General features: G+C 35.2%; 1 protein-coding gene across 3 annotated transcripts in view; it reads right to left on the bottom strand.

Annotated features, from left to right (window-relative positions):
- Nucleotides 1-13,299, bottom strand: part of FRYL (FRY like transcription coactivator) — a 265,921-nt gene that overhangs the window by 189,664 nt on the left and 62,958 nt on the right. The window contains exon 3 of one of the 3 annotated variants that reach the window (XM_059161860.1): nt 2,702-2,839. The exons of 1 other annotated variant lie outside the window; for it this stretch is intronic. The gene's annotated coding sequence lies outside the window, so the exon portion shown is untranslated. Of the gene's footprint in view, nt 1-1,156; nt 1,309-2,701; nt 2,840-13,299 lie in introns of those variants that run through there. One more of the 3 variants, XM_059161877.1, reaches the window with a different exon arrangement.

Raw genomic sequence — 13,299 nt, 5'->3', positions numbered from 1 at the left:
GTATTCAAAAGATAATTCTTATCATTCTGAAAACTAACTGAGACCTCAGAAACATCAAGTTTTATGGGAGATTAAAAGCAGTAATTTAAAACTTTATACTGTATTACGAACCTTCCAAGGTACTTTTAAACACAAAAAGAACTCATTGCAGTCAATGGTGATTATCGATCGTACCAATGAAAACTTTGGCGTGAATTATCAAAAAAGATTGATAATTTAAAAATATATGGCCTAGGGCGCCTGGGTGGCTCAGTGGGTTAAGCCGCTGCCTTCGGCTCAGGTCATGATCTCAGAGTCCTGGGATCGAGTCCCACATCGGGCTCCCTGCTCAGCAGAGAGCCTGCTTCCCTCTCTCTCTCTTTGCCTGCCTCTCCATCTATTTGTGATTTCTCTCTGTCAAATAAATAAATAAAGTCTTTAAAAAATATATATATATATATGGCCTAAAGAATGCAAAATTGAAGAATTTAAAGTATAAATATTTAGTTCTATAAATCCAGTAATCAACCTTACATAATTTAATTCCAAATAACTGAGCATTCTACTAAATATTTTGAAATAACAAAAGCAGCTGATCCTACTGCCTTACTGTAGTCCAGAAGCCGGACAAAATATGTCAGTGAAGTGTACCTACATGAGACTTTAAGAACTGAAATTAGTACCTCCTTTTCTCCTTTTCTTTGCCTGCCCTCTGGTGGGGGTACAAAGTGAGCAAGAAGTAAATAAATAGAAGGATCACGTAAGATAGAAACTCCCTATGTAACCAAATTTATAACTTTGAAGGATATACATTTTAATAATAATTTTTAAAAATCTGATTCACTCAGTGAGTGAGCACAATCTCATTCTAATACTCAAACAAATAAAATAATTTACATTATTTTAAAAGATGAAGCATAAAAGTTTATATAGCTATCAGGAAATATTGCAATATAAAGGGGTGCCTGGCTGGCTCAGTCGGTTAAGCGTCTGTCTATGATCTCTGGGCCCTAGGATCGAACCCCAGATGGGGCCCCCTGCCCAGCAGAGAGCTTGCTTCTCCCTCCCCCTCTGCCACTTCCCCTGCTTGTATGCTCTTTCGCTCTCTCTCTCGTTCTATCGCAAATAAATAAAATCTTAAAAGAAAAATCTTTAAAAAATCTAAAAAGAGGGGCACCTGGGGAGCTCAGTGGGTTAAAGCCTCTGCCTTCGGCTCAGGTCGTGGTCCCGGGGTCCTGGGATCGAGTCCCACATCGGGCTCTCTGCTTGGCAGGGAGCCTGCTTCCTCCTCTCTCTGCCTGCCTCTCTGCCTACTTGTGATCTCTGTCTGTCAAATAAATAGATAAAAATATTTTAAAAATAAATAAAAAAGAAAAATCTAAAAAGAAACAAAAATCTTTAAAAAAAAGAAAAATTCAGAACTTTTGGTTCTAAATTGCTGAGTGTTTAATCATTATTCTACCACATTGTGAAGTCAACTATTTTTTATTTCATTCATTTAAAAGATATTAATTGAAGGTCCTCTACATGTAAAGCAGCAATATATTATTAAGGTTCAGGGAAAATTAAGAGGATTTATTAATACGTATCCTGTGTCCGGGAATCCTATAGTAAAAATGAAGGAAAAACAAGGAAATCAAATGAAAGACTTAAATTTCTTACCCTAAAGCAGGACCGTACTTACTAGAAAACAATGTTGACTTTCAAAAAATACTCCTAAGAAATGGATGTTCTCTTAACCCCTGAGCATGAAAGGATAAAAACTCCTATCTGAACAGCCTATTCCCCACACACAGAAAAAAACAACTGGTTAGAACCGTAATCGGTACGTCTGAAGAGCTGAGAAGCTACTGCTGTGTCTTCTGGGGTCTTTCCCTCTACTTCTCAGTAGATAGGATCACATATTCTTTCCAACTTCGGTTTGTGGTTCTCTTGAGGTCCCGTTATAGGTCTCCCTTATCTTATGGAGCCCAGAAACAGTGGTTTATAACACAGGCTGATAATGGAGGGCAAGTTCCTTTCTTTGTTCATGATATACAAGATAACCGCCTGTGTCTCTATGAACCCCACTTTCTCAACTGCACTTTCAACTGGCGAAGGAAAAGGCAAGGATTAAGTGTTACAGAAGAAGTCACAAGATTTTTCTCAGATTTCTCTTTCCACAGATGTTTGCTGAGCGCCTTCTACAATGGCCTGTGCAATGTACAAGGGCACTGAAAATATGTCTCTGCTCCCAAGGAGCTTACGATTTATTTAGGAAGGGAAAGAAACTCTCACAACTACAGTTCTTCCTGTGGGCTTGGCCAAGGCTTTGTTAAACCAGCATTGTGGTTTGATTTCCTCTGCCTAATCTGCTTCCTAACCTCCCCTCTTGGCAGGTGTTGATCCCTAACGAACATCCTGGAAGCCAGACTATTTCAACATCAGCTTTGGAAGGACCCACCCTGAGACATACAGTATGGGGAAAGCACAGCATTTCAGGGACACTCCAGTGACAAGACTGTGCCCATCACTAGCTAAATCTATGAGGAAAGGCCATGAAGTCTCGTTGCTTGTTGATATTTCTAAGATCTTGGGTTGATGATCACAGCTTCCAACTCTTGGTACAGGAGTCAGGATTAAAAAATTATACTAGAAGTCAGTCACTCACATCCAGCATTTAAAAATCTTTTTAGACTGCACAGTCATTATTCAGTCTTTAGAATATTTATTATCATCTTACCGGAGAACTCAAGACAGTAATTTCTCGGTGGTAACTTGAATCATCTAATCCTGACTGTGGTGGGACTCTTGAGCAGTAGTTCTGAGAGTTAAGCATTTAGGTGTTAATCATCCAAGATTCATATAAATGGCTTCAGTTCTAAAGGGAAACAAAATATAAGATTTACACATAAGATACATTTCTAAGTACGTTTGTGGTGCTTATAGCCGTCTTTCCTTCTGAACAGATGATAAGGGAGAGTCACTGAGTGCTGTCAGTCATCTTTAATACTGCTGCACTGTATTTTTTCTAAATCTGTTATTACGAAAAAACTCAAACCAATTCAAAATTATTGAGAATAGTATAATGACCCCCACCGTTATGAACTCCTAGCAAACCATATTTCACTGATACCTCCACCCACCCCTCAACCCCTTAGCCCACCAATCTGGATTATCCTGAAGCAAATTCCTGACATGGTACCACTGCATCTGTAGATAATTCTTTATCTCTTTAAGGTACAAATTTACTTTTTAAACATAAGCCAATTATGATAATATCTACAATTAACTAATTATAATTTATAACATCAAATACCAATCAGTGCTCAAATTTCCCCAACTGTATCAGAGTATTTTTTTTAAGTTCGTTCTAATCCAGATCTAAACAAAATCCATATAGGCAACTGTTACTGGGTCTCTTAAATCCGTTAATCTACAGTTTCCCCTCTTCCTTTCTTTTCTTCACAGGGACAAGTAATGCTTTTCCTAGCCAATGCTTGAACTAACATGTCAATACCTTCATTATACAATAGAATAAACAAATTTGCAAAGTAGTTGATATACCCATGAGGCCTAGTATTTACTTCATTTACAGAAAAGTTATGGGATACATATTTTTTGAAGTCCTATTATATTAACTGATGGAGTTATGGGTTATAAGTTATTATACCACATCTAAAACAACTGGATGGGGGCGCCTGGGTGGCTCAGGGGATTAAAGCCTCTGCCTTCGGCTCAGGTCATGATCCCAGGGTCCTGGAATCGAGCCCCGCATCAGGCTCTCTGCTGGGCGGGGAGCCTGCTTCCCCCTCTCTCTCTCCCTGCCTCTCTGCCTACTTGTGATCTCTGTCTGTCAAATAAATAAATAAAATCTTTAATAAATAAATAAAACAACTGGATAGTTACTAAGAATAAAACCAATGAACACAGAGAGTTATCTTTTTACTATACATAAGAACTCAGGTAATTGTACATATTCCATGTTTTTAATACCACTGAAAGTCTTGGCATTTTTCAATAGCTAAATAGGCCACATTTTAAAACTGGCATTGAATATTCAAATTAACTTCATTTGAAATCATAACCGGTTTTTTACTACTTTTTTTCTGTTTAATGAATTTAATCTCCAACCCAAGAGAAAGGACTAACTACTCTCTGAAATATTAATTTTGAACTTAACCTTAATTTAAAATTCCCTTAGCCAAGTTAGAAAAATATGATATTCTATTTGCTGACAGGCATAACTGATTAAATCATGATTAAAACCAAACCTTCGAAGCCAAAGAACTTATAAATATGAATATTTTGACTGCCCCACCAAGTTATTTCTGAATCTGTAAACAAAACGATATCCGCAATTCTACCATAATTCTTGATACTGTTTTATCATCTTAGGTCATGGAATCATTTCTCCCTCAAAGCAAATAAAGCTTATATGACAAACAGCCCATCTTTCCTGTCTATATTGGGTAGTACAGTCACAGAATAGTCTGTATTTAATGAAATTTAAACTTTCACTTCCTCTTCTAGGACAAATCACAAAACCAATTACTCCTAGAGTACAAAGCAGTTTTAGGAATACTATAACTTCAAAGAGGACCGATTTGTACCAGGATGCCCAGGTCTCTCATTGTGCTTCTGTTTTGAATTTCTTGTTCAGACACAGCAAAAGCTAATGCCATGCTTTTTATAAAAATGTGTTTTCTCTTCTTGTAACCATATTGTCAGAGCACTGTGTCATTTCAAGACTTCCCAATCTGTCTAGAATTTTCAATGACTACTTAACGATACAAAACCTTCCTATTTCCAACTTCCACTTTTGATCAAATAAACATAGGCCTTTGGTTACCTTGGGAAATGGTTGGTTTACACCTCTCTGGCCTTCATTATGGGTTATAGTCATCTTTAGCAGGGTTGGGTTTTATTGTTTTCCTTTTGGTTTGGGGTTTCTTTCTGCATGTCAATTGTCCTCTCCATCTTGTGTCCATATATATTCACTTAACATGGGACTCATTTTAACTCTCCTTTCACTTGATTAATTTGGAGAATATTTTATCTACAAAAAGAGTCATTTCTATTACTACTTTGATAATACTACTTTTGACATGGTTAAGGTCAAACAGGTTGTAACTGAGGTCCTGGTGTACATGTAATCAATGCTATAGTTTCTTATTTTAAGAAAAAAGTCATATAAACAAGAGTGACCTGCAGAGGTCAGTTGGTATTGGGCAACACTGAAGAAACTGTAAATAGTCAACCAACACAAGCTTTGAGGAGTAAGGCTTTAAACATGCAGCAAGAAAAATGGTCTAGAAGCGTCCATGTGCAATAAATAAAGAGAACAGTGGCCCAGCTCTGGTGCTCGGGAGGATCTCAGGTCAAATGAAGTCCTCCAAGGACAGCCTTGTTTCACTTCAGCCCAAAAGTAAAAGAGAAAGTTGAATGGGTGTTCAGATAGCACATTAACCTCATTTCCTTTCTGAACAGGATTACTAGAATTATAAAGAACAGAAATCTATAAATTTAATGTATCTTAATTGTAGGAAGACACTTGAAGTATAGGTCTATAATTTACAATGATACAGAAAATAATCTCAGGCAAACAGAGCAAAAATTAAGAGTAAATGAATCTCAGGGATGTTCATTATAATATTCTTAATGCTTGTCTATATACTTCATAATTCCAAAAGGAGAACAAGGCAGTTATGACATCTAGCACAAAGTAGAAAGAAAAGAAAAGAAAAACTTAATTATTACATAACTGATGAGAAGGCTGCTTCATAAAGAAATGGAAATCTCTGCTTACTGTGTTTTTAAGGAAAAAGCTGTTAGAAAATGCCATAGAAATGGTTATCCCACTAGGTGAAATAATTAACTTCAAGGATTCCAACTCAAAACTCTAAATTTGACTTCTGGATGTATTTGATACTTACACGGTTGACCTTGAACAACATGGGGTTAAGAGTGCTGACTTACGCACAGTCAAAAATCTGCTTAGACTTTGACTCCCCAAAAATTAAACTGCTAAACTTCCTGTCAACCATTGACAGGAAGCCTTACCAATAACAAACAATTGCTTAACACATATTTTGTAGGTTGTATGTGCTATATACTATATTCTTACAATAAGGAGAAAAATGTTCAGAAAATCATAAGAAAAAAGACATACTGCATTTATTCACAAAAATCCATGTCTACGTAGACTGGCACACTTGCAAACCCGTGATGTTCAAGGGTCAACTGTGCTTGAATACTAAAATATGTAGGGACTAGAAATTCATTATATTTCAACTAAAGAAAGAAACCAGATTGCAAGATATGTAATCTAGGAGGGCAAATTCCTGCCCTTCTATTAAAATTATTCTGGGAATCTCACAAGGCCTGTTAAAATGATGCAAAAGACCAAAATGATTCAAATGTTCTGACAGCCTTTTAGAATAAGGATGTGATCGTTTTCAAATAAATTTAGAATAATCACAGCTCCTATTCACAGTAGCAAAATAATTTGGAAAAATATAAAATCCAGTAATTTTTATAATCTGCCAAAAATTTTATAAAGTATGAGAAATCTATTCACATAAAATCAAGTGCAGGCAGCAAATAATTATTCAAATATCTTTTATGTCTGACTGGTAAAAATCATTAACATAAAAAAAGTACCATCATCCCTTTAATTAACAAAGAAAACTGATGATTCACAAAATCTATAGCTTCCATCACAGTTCAATTTTTAGAAATTCACTTTTTCTCTAATTTTAGAAATGCTATCGTTTTTACAATTTTTAAACTGGGCTTGCACCTTTACCCTTCTGTTATTCTTTTTAACCTTCTCCCAAATTTCAATTTTAAGGAGTACAAAATTTATTACACTAAGGTAATCACAGATTATGCTATATTACCTGCTAAAAATGCTGTATAATGGTATTGAGCTAAAATAGGGTTTCACTGCAAAAAAAAAAAAAAAAAAGAAAAAGAAAAGAAAATCTAAATTTCTTGCTGATAAAGCAACGTTCTCTGTAGGTAAATTTATCAACATTTTGTTGATTTTACATTTTTACCCAGAATAGCAGTTGTTATCATACTACTTGATCTAATGAAAACAAGTGGCAAAATTTTCCATTCAAAAATTTAAGGGGAAGTTTTGTACAAAGGTTTCATTCATTGAATCAAACGAAAACAGTACCAGAGCACTAGCACTACATTTTCTAATATACTGATGAATATGTATGGTTTAGAATAATTTTCCTATTACATTTCCATACTGGCATGGAAAAAGAAGAGGAATTCAATCCCAAAAGTATCATACCAATGTTCTGCCTACTCATCTAGATTTAAACACCAAGAGAAAAAATTTTATTTTTCGTATTTTTTAAAAAGATTTTATCTATTTATTTGACATAGAAGGAGTACAAGCACCGGGAGCAGCAGGCGGAGGGAGAGAGAAGTGAGTTCCCCGCAAAGCAGGGAGAGCCGACACGGGGCTCGATCCCAGGACCCTGGAATCATGACCTGACCCAAAGGCAGACTCTTAACCAACTGAGCCACCCAGGCATAACCAAGAGAAAAATTTAAAATAAATGTAAAAGCAGATCGTTAAGACATCAACCTCACTAAATCTGGAATGTATTCCAATCTCTAACTTCTATAAATCTATCACTATCCATGCCATATATAAATGTACAGAAATCATACATTCAACAAAGACTTATTAAGCAGACCTACATGCCAGGAACGGATAGAGAAGTGAATAAAACAGACAAAAATCCCTGACCTCATGAGGCGCACCCTCCAACAGAAGCTTGTGTTTTGGGGAGTCTTTCATTTAAAAATCTGAAAAAAACTGCTGAAGGTCTCTCCTTCCAAAATGCACATATATACCTAATTTTGCAGTGTATGAACCTTTCTAATCCAATCATTAATCATGGGTTAAGAAACCCTGATAAAAATCCTCCTTGTGTTTATTTTCTAGTTCTGCCGTTTATAGCAGTTTCATAATTTTACTGTTCATAGTAAAAAAAAAAAATAAAATAACACTTTTTCTCCATTAAAATACTTATAGCCTTCAAATTTCAATGTAATGTTTTCTATTTATTCCAATCGTACCTCTTACAAATTTCTAGGCTGTCAGATTACCTTTTATCAATATTGGTCTTTCTAAAAAACTCAATCCTAATGTCTCTGGTAGCTTCACAAGGAAATTTTCTGATTTCATTAATTATTCTCTGTACCCCCTTGAGTTAAAATCCCCTTCCCACTACCCAAATCTCCTGTTAGTCTTTGAAGCAAGGTCACCTACAGAATCTCTGGAAGAAATATGCTCAAGAGAAACCACAATAAAACCTTAAATCATTTAACAGAAACTATCAACTAATTAACCAAAAATTTTCTGTTTTTGCTTGTCACAAGAACAGTGCCTCCTTAGAAAATAATAAAAAATGGGGAAAGGTCTTTTTTCTTTAAAAATGCAACCCCTAAAATATTTTCTGGGGTCACTACAGTCTCTAATCAAGGTGCTGTCTGTTTTATATGTATAATTTTTAAAGTTATACAATGGAAGTCACACCCTGAGGTCCTATCAGGTAAAACATCAAAGAAACTGCATGCAAATATGGTATGAATATTTTGTACATTTTTATAAGACAATTTCCAATAAAAAGGTTGCTGGGCTAATTCAAGTTTTCAGTTTTTCAGAAAAATGAAAAAGCAAATGGTCGCAGGGCCATAGAAGTAAATGAGCACCACAGAAACTCCCAAAGTTGGTCTCTTCTCTCTTCCTGTTGACGGTCTCCAGCAGGCTTAGAGAAGCCTGACTTTTTATAAGAGCAACTATGAAAGCACAAATTCCCCTTGATGTTTAAATGATCTCTTTCTCCCAAATTTATAGCCCCCAAACAACTTAAGTCAAAGGAGGAATGATCATTTGTCATCTTCAATCTCAAGATTTGTATCAAAAGCTTTTAAGATGTTTTATATTCTTTGACCCAATAATTCTACTTCTCAGACCTTTTTTCTAGGAAGATAATCAGAAGTACACATACAGATTTATTCGCAAAGATGTTCACTGTACCATTATTCCTATGAGCAGAAAGCTATAGAAGAGGCACAGAAACATACACCACGGAATATTCAGGAAATAAAGTGTTATCTGTCAATTAAATAAGACTTTTTACTACTATACCACAATAGTCACCATATATCTTAAGGTAAAAAGAGAGTAACCGAACAGTATTTAGAGTATTTTTCCAAATGTTTGGGAGTTAAAACTACATTTGGAAGCAAAGAATAGGGAAGCCTGGTTGGCTCAGTAGGAAGGCTGTGAGACTCTTAACCGCAGGGTCATGAGTTAAAGCCCCATGGTGGGTGTAGAGATTACTACAAAAACTAAACTAGATCCAAAAAAAAAAAGCAACATAAAAAAAAAAAAAAAAAAAAAAAAAAAAAAAAACTAAACTGGAAAAAAAAAAGCAAACAATATAAACATAGAAAGATAGAATCAAACTGTCAAGGCGCTGAATCTCTGTGTCCCTATTGCCTCACCTACAAAATAAGAATAATAAAACCTCTCACAGCTATTAGGAGAATTAAGTATAAAAGATGAAAAATGTTTAGTGACTGACACACAGTAAGTACTGAATAAATGTTTATTATTTATTAATTTGTATCACATATTCTGACAACCTGATGTGTAACACTTCCAAAAAAATGTAATGAAGAAATAAAAATCAGTCATAATTCTAACACCTAGAGAAAGCCGCTTACTAATTCATGTTAATATCTGGGTTCATTTCTTTCAGGTCTTTCAATATGGACTAGATGTTTTATAAAACTGGTGTCACACTGTATCATTTCTAGCAATTACAAAACATTTTATAAATACATTATGTGCATTTAATCATTTCATTATTATTGAGTGAGGTTCAACTCTTCACTGTTATAAATAATATTGCAGTAAATATCTTAATTGGCAGTCTTTGTATACATTTTTTTTTAAGATTTTTATTTATTTATTTGACAGACAAAGATCACAAGTAGGCAGAGAGGCAGACAGAGAGGAGGAAGCAGGCTCCCTGCCGAGCAGAGAGCCCAATGCAGGGCTAGATGCCCGGACCCTAGGATCACGACCTGAGCTGAAGGAAGAGGCTTTAACCCACTGAGCCACCCAGGCGCCCTGTATACATCATTTAAATTCCCTCAAGAAAGAATCTAGGACCAAAATTTCTATCTCAAGCCATGTGAAAGGCACTTGGCTTCTTTCCCCTGCTGACCTGTATGGAATGCAGACACACACTAGGTGTTCAAAAATGCTGACTTCTTTTTCTCCAGGGGCACTTAGAAGATAATCATTTGCTTTCTCACTGTAACTTTTCTATTGTTTTTTGACACAAATGCTTACCAAGTATTTCACTTTTTTTCATTTAGCCCATTTAAAGGATCTCACATTTCCTTTGTATCGCTCTAATATCCCCAACACAATCTGAGTACTCAGAACTTCAGTACCTTCCCCAAAAGGTGAAGATTCTAGCTTTATAGGTCTAGAAATGAAGTCCTGGTCTCTTGGCAACACATCCTGAAATATTTATGGATGATGTTTCATGGCCAGGAGACAGCATCAAGGTACCTGGGAACTGGAGAAAGGGAGTGGGTAAAGGTAACAAAAAGTTGATAAATGTTGAAGCTGGGGATGGTCACATGTAAAAAAATTACATTTTTTAATTACCTTTGGTGGGAGACATTGTTTTTAAATCTTTAAAAAATATAATTATTAAAATCTATAAAACAATGGTAAGTTTTAGCTTGTACCATAATTCTTACAGATTAATTCAATGATCATAAAAAAAAAAGCAAGACCAAACATATTTAAGCCAAATTCGAAAGCGAAGTAAACAACCACAGTTATTTAGAATCTCTCAATTATACTTGCCAGTAATTCCCACAGATAAAAACATACTACAATGCCTTTTTCCAAACCATGGCTTCAGCATACCATGCTGATTCTCCAAAACAATATTAGTATTTATATTGTGCATTACAAGAATACAATTATGCCTCTGTATGTGCCCACATGAATATCTGATAAGTAGTTTTATTATGTACTAGTATTAAACAATCCAAATTCTCTTGGTGCTTAAATCACATCTTGGTACCAAGTTAGGCACATTGTAAACAACACTTACAGATTAACAGTTAGCTCCACCGACATGTTTTTTGTACCCAGAGGCAGTGCAATGAAAAAAACAACAAACAAACAAACAAACAAAAACCTCACTGCATGACTTTTATTCAGATGAACTGTGGTAAAAAATCACCTGTGTATATTTCTACCTGGTATATTTCTACCTGTGTAGAAAAGTTTACCTTGATGTCAGGTCACGACAGCAAGAGAGCATTGCAAAAAGAAGAAGTCATATATCTAGGGATAAGTATCAAGGGCTGCTCCCCAGGTTTAAAATAAAGGTGAAATAGACAGATTAGAGAGATGTTTCCAAACTCTCCTCTGCCGTAAAAAAAAAAAAAAAATTAAAAAAAAAAAAAAACACTGTATATAAATGTACTTATAATACATTTTATATAACAACCCAGAATATATATATGTGTGTGTGTTATGTATACATACACACACCCACATGATACGCTTGAAATAATAATCCGCAATACATTTTGGTAAGTCTCCAATCTATTTTTAAAAAGTGTTACATTCTAGTCACTACCCACTAAAACAATTTCTTGAGTTCATAGTTTTAAATCCCTAGACTTAAAAAAAAATGGCCCACAATTCCTCCTGCTTACTAACAAAGGAGATGGAAGAGATACTTGAAAAGCTACACATTTCACTCCAGCCAATCATCCGCCTGCTAGAACTCTCTCCCCGGCACAGAAAATGACATTATTACTTATCTGGGAGGATGGGGAGGTGGGGGACAGAAAACAATGAAGTGGGTTGGAATCAAAAGACTGCTGCTTACACACACACACACACACACACACACACCCATCCAAGAGAAGATAATCTCTTACATTTATTTATTCCTGTTCTAAAATTCTGTGGTTCTAAGAACTGGCTCTGACAGTATGAGTCCCAAAAGGGTAAAAAATTCATCGTTGCATCTCCCACAGTGCCTAGCAAAATGGCTTTCATAAAAATAATAAAGCACTAAATAAAAATTAAATTTGACTATTAATATACAAACTAAGCATATTTTTATATATTAGTTATTATAATTTTATATATTTACATATAAATGTAAAGGTTTCATCAAACCTACGCTGTCTACACACTATTAAATGTAAAAAAAAAATCAATGCTATTGTGTATTATTTGAAATCTCACAAGCATAAAAATATAAAATATATTATGTGTATATCTACATATGTATCTGTATATATAATATCTATGTGGCAAAGCAAATACCATTTTAATTACATTGTCCATAAAGGGATAAAACAACTCACTGTAAAATTATTCTAAAACTCAGAATCAAATTATACACTAACTTTTAGTTTCAATCATACTTTTTTCCCCCCTACCTGCTTAATGATATTATTAATTAGTAAAGAAATCAGCAAAACTAGGCCCTGTACAAACAAAAAATAACAGCAAACAACTGGGCAATATAAAACTTTCATAATTCAACCATGATTTATAGTACTCCGAAGTTCACCAGTTCTTGGTTCAAATGATCTCCTCTGGTTTTGTCTTAGAAGGAACAGTTTTCTCCAAAAAAAAAAATCTCAATGACATCAAAGTTTTGCCTATATATATTAACTTTCAGTAAATTATTACAGTTTAATTGAAGCAGGGCAGTGGTGGGGAGGAAAGAAGAGCCTACATAAAGGACTTTCAATTTTAAATCCCAATAAGACTTTTGATAGGGGTTCCTGGGTAGTCCAGGTGGTTAGGTGGCCAACTCTTGATTTGGGCTCAGGTCATGATCTTAGGATTTTGGGATCAAAATCCGTATGGCTCCATGCTCAGTGCAGAGTCTGGCTGGGATTCTCTCTCTCGCTCTCCCTTTACTCTACCCCTGCTCTCTCGCGCTCTCTCTCTCTAAAATGAATAATCTTTTTTTTTTTTTTTAAAGATTTTATTTATTTATTTGACAGAGATCACAAGTAGGCAGAGAGGCAGGCAGAGAGAGAGAGGAGGAAGCAGGCTCCCTGCTAAGCAGAGAGCCCAATGCGGGACTTGATCCCAGGACCCTGAGATCATGACCTGAGCTGAAGGCAGTGGCTTAACCCGCTGAGCCACCCAGGCACCCTAAAATAAATGATCTTAAAAAAAAAAAAAAAAAAAAAAACCTTTTATAAATAAGGACAATAAAGCCAATCCCTATACCTTTT

Source organism: Mustela lutreola, chromosome 1 (genome assembly GCF_030435805.1).
Source record: "Mustela lutreola isolate mMusLut2 chromosome 1, mMusLut2.pri, whole genome shotgun sequence".
NCBI classification, from domain to species: Eukaryota; Metazoa; Chordata; class Mammalia; order Carnivora; family Mustelidae; genus Mustela; species Mustela lutreola.
This window is presented reverse-complemented; position numbering and strand designations above follow the sequence as displayed.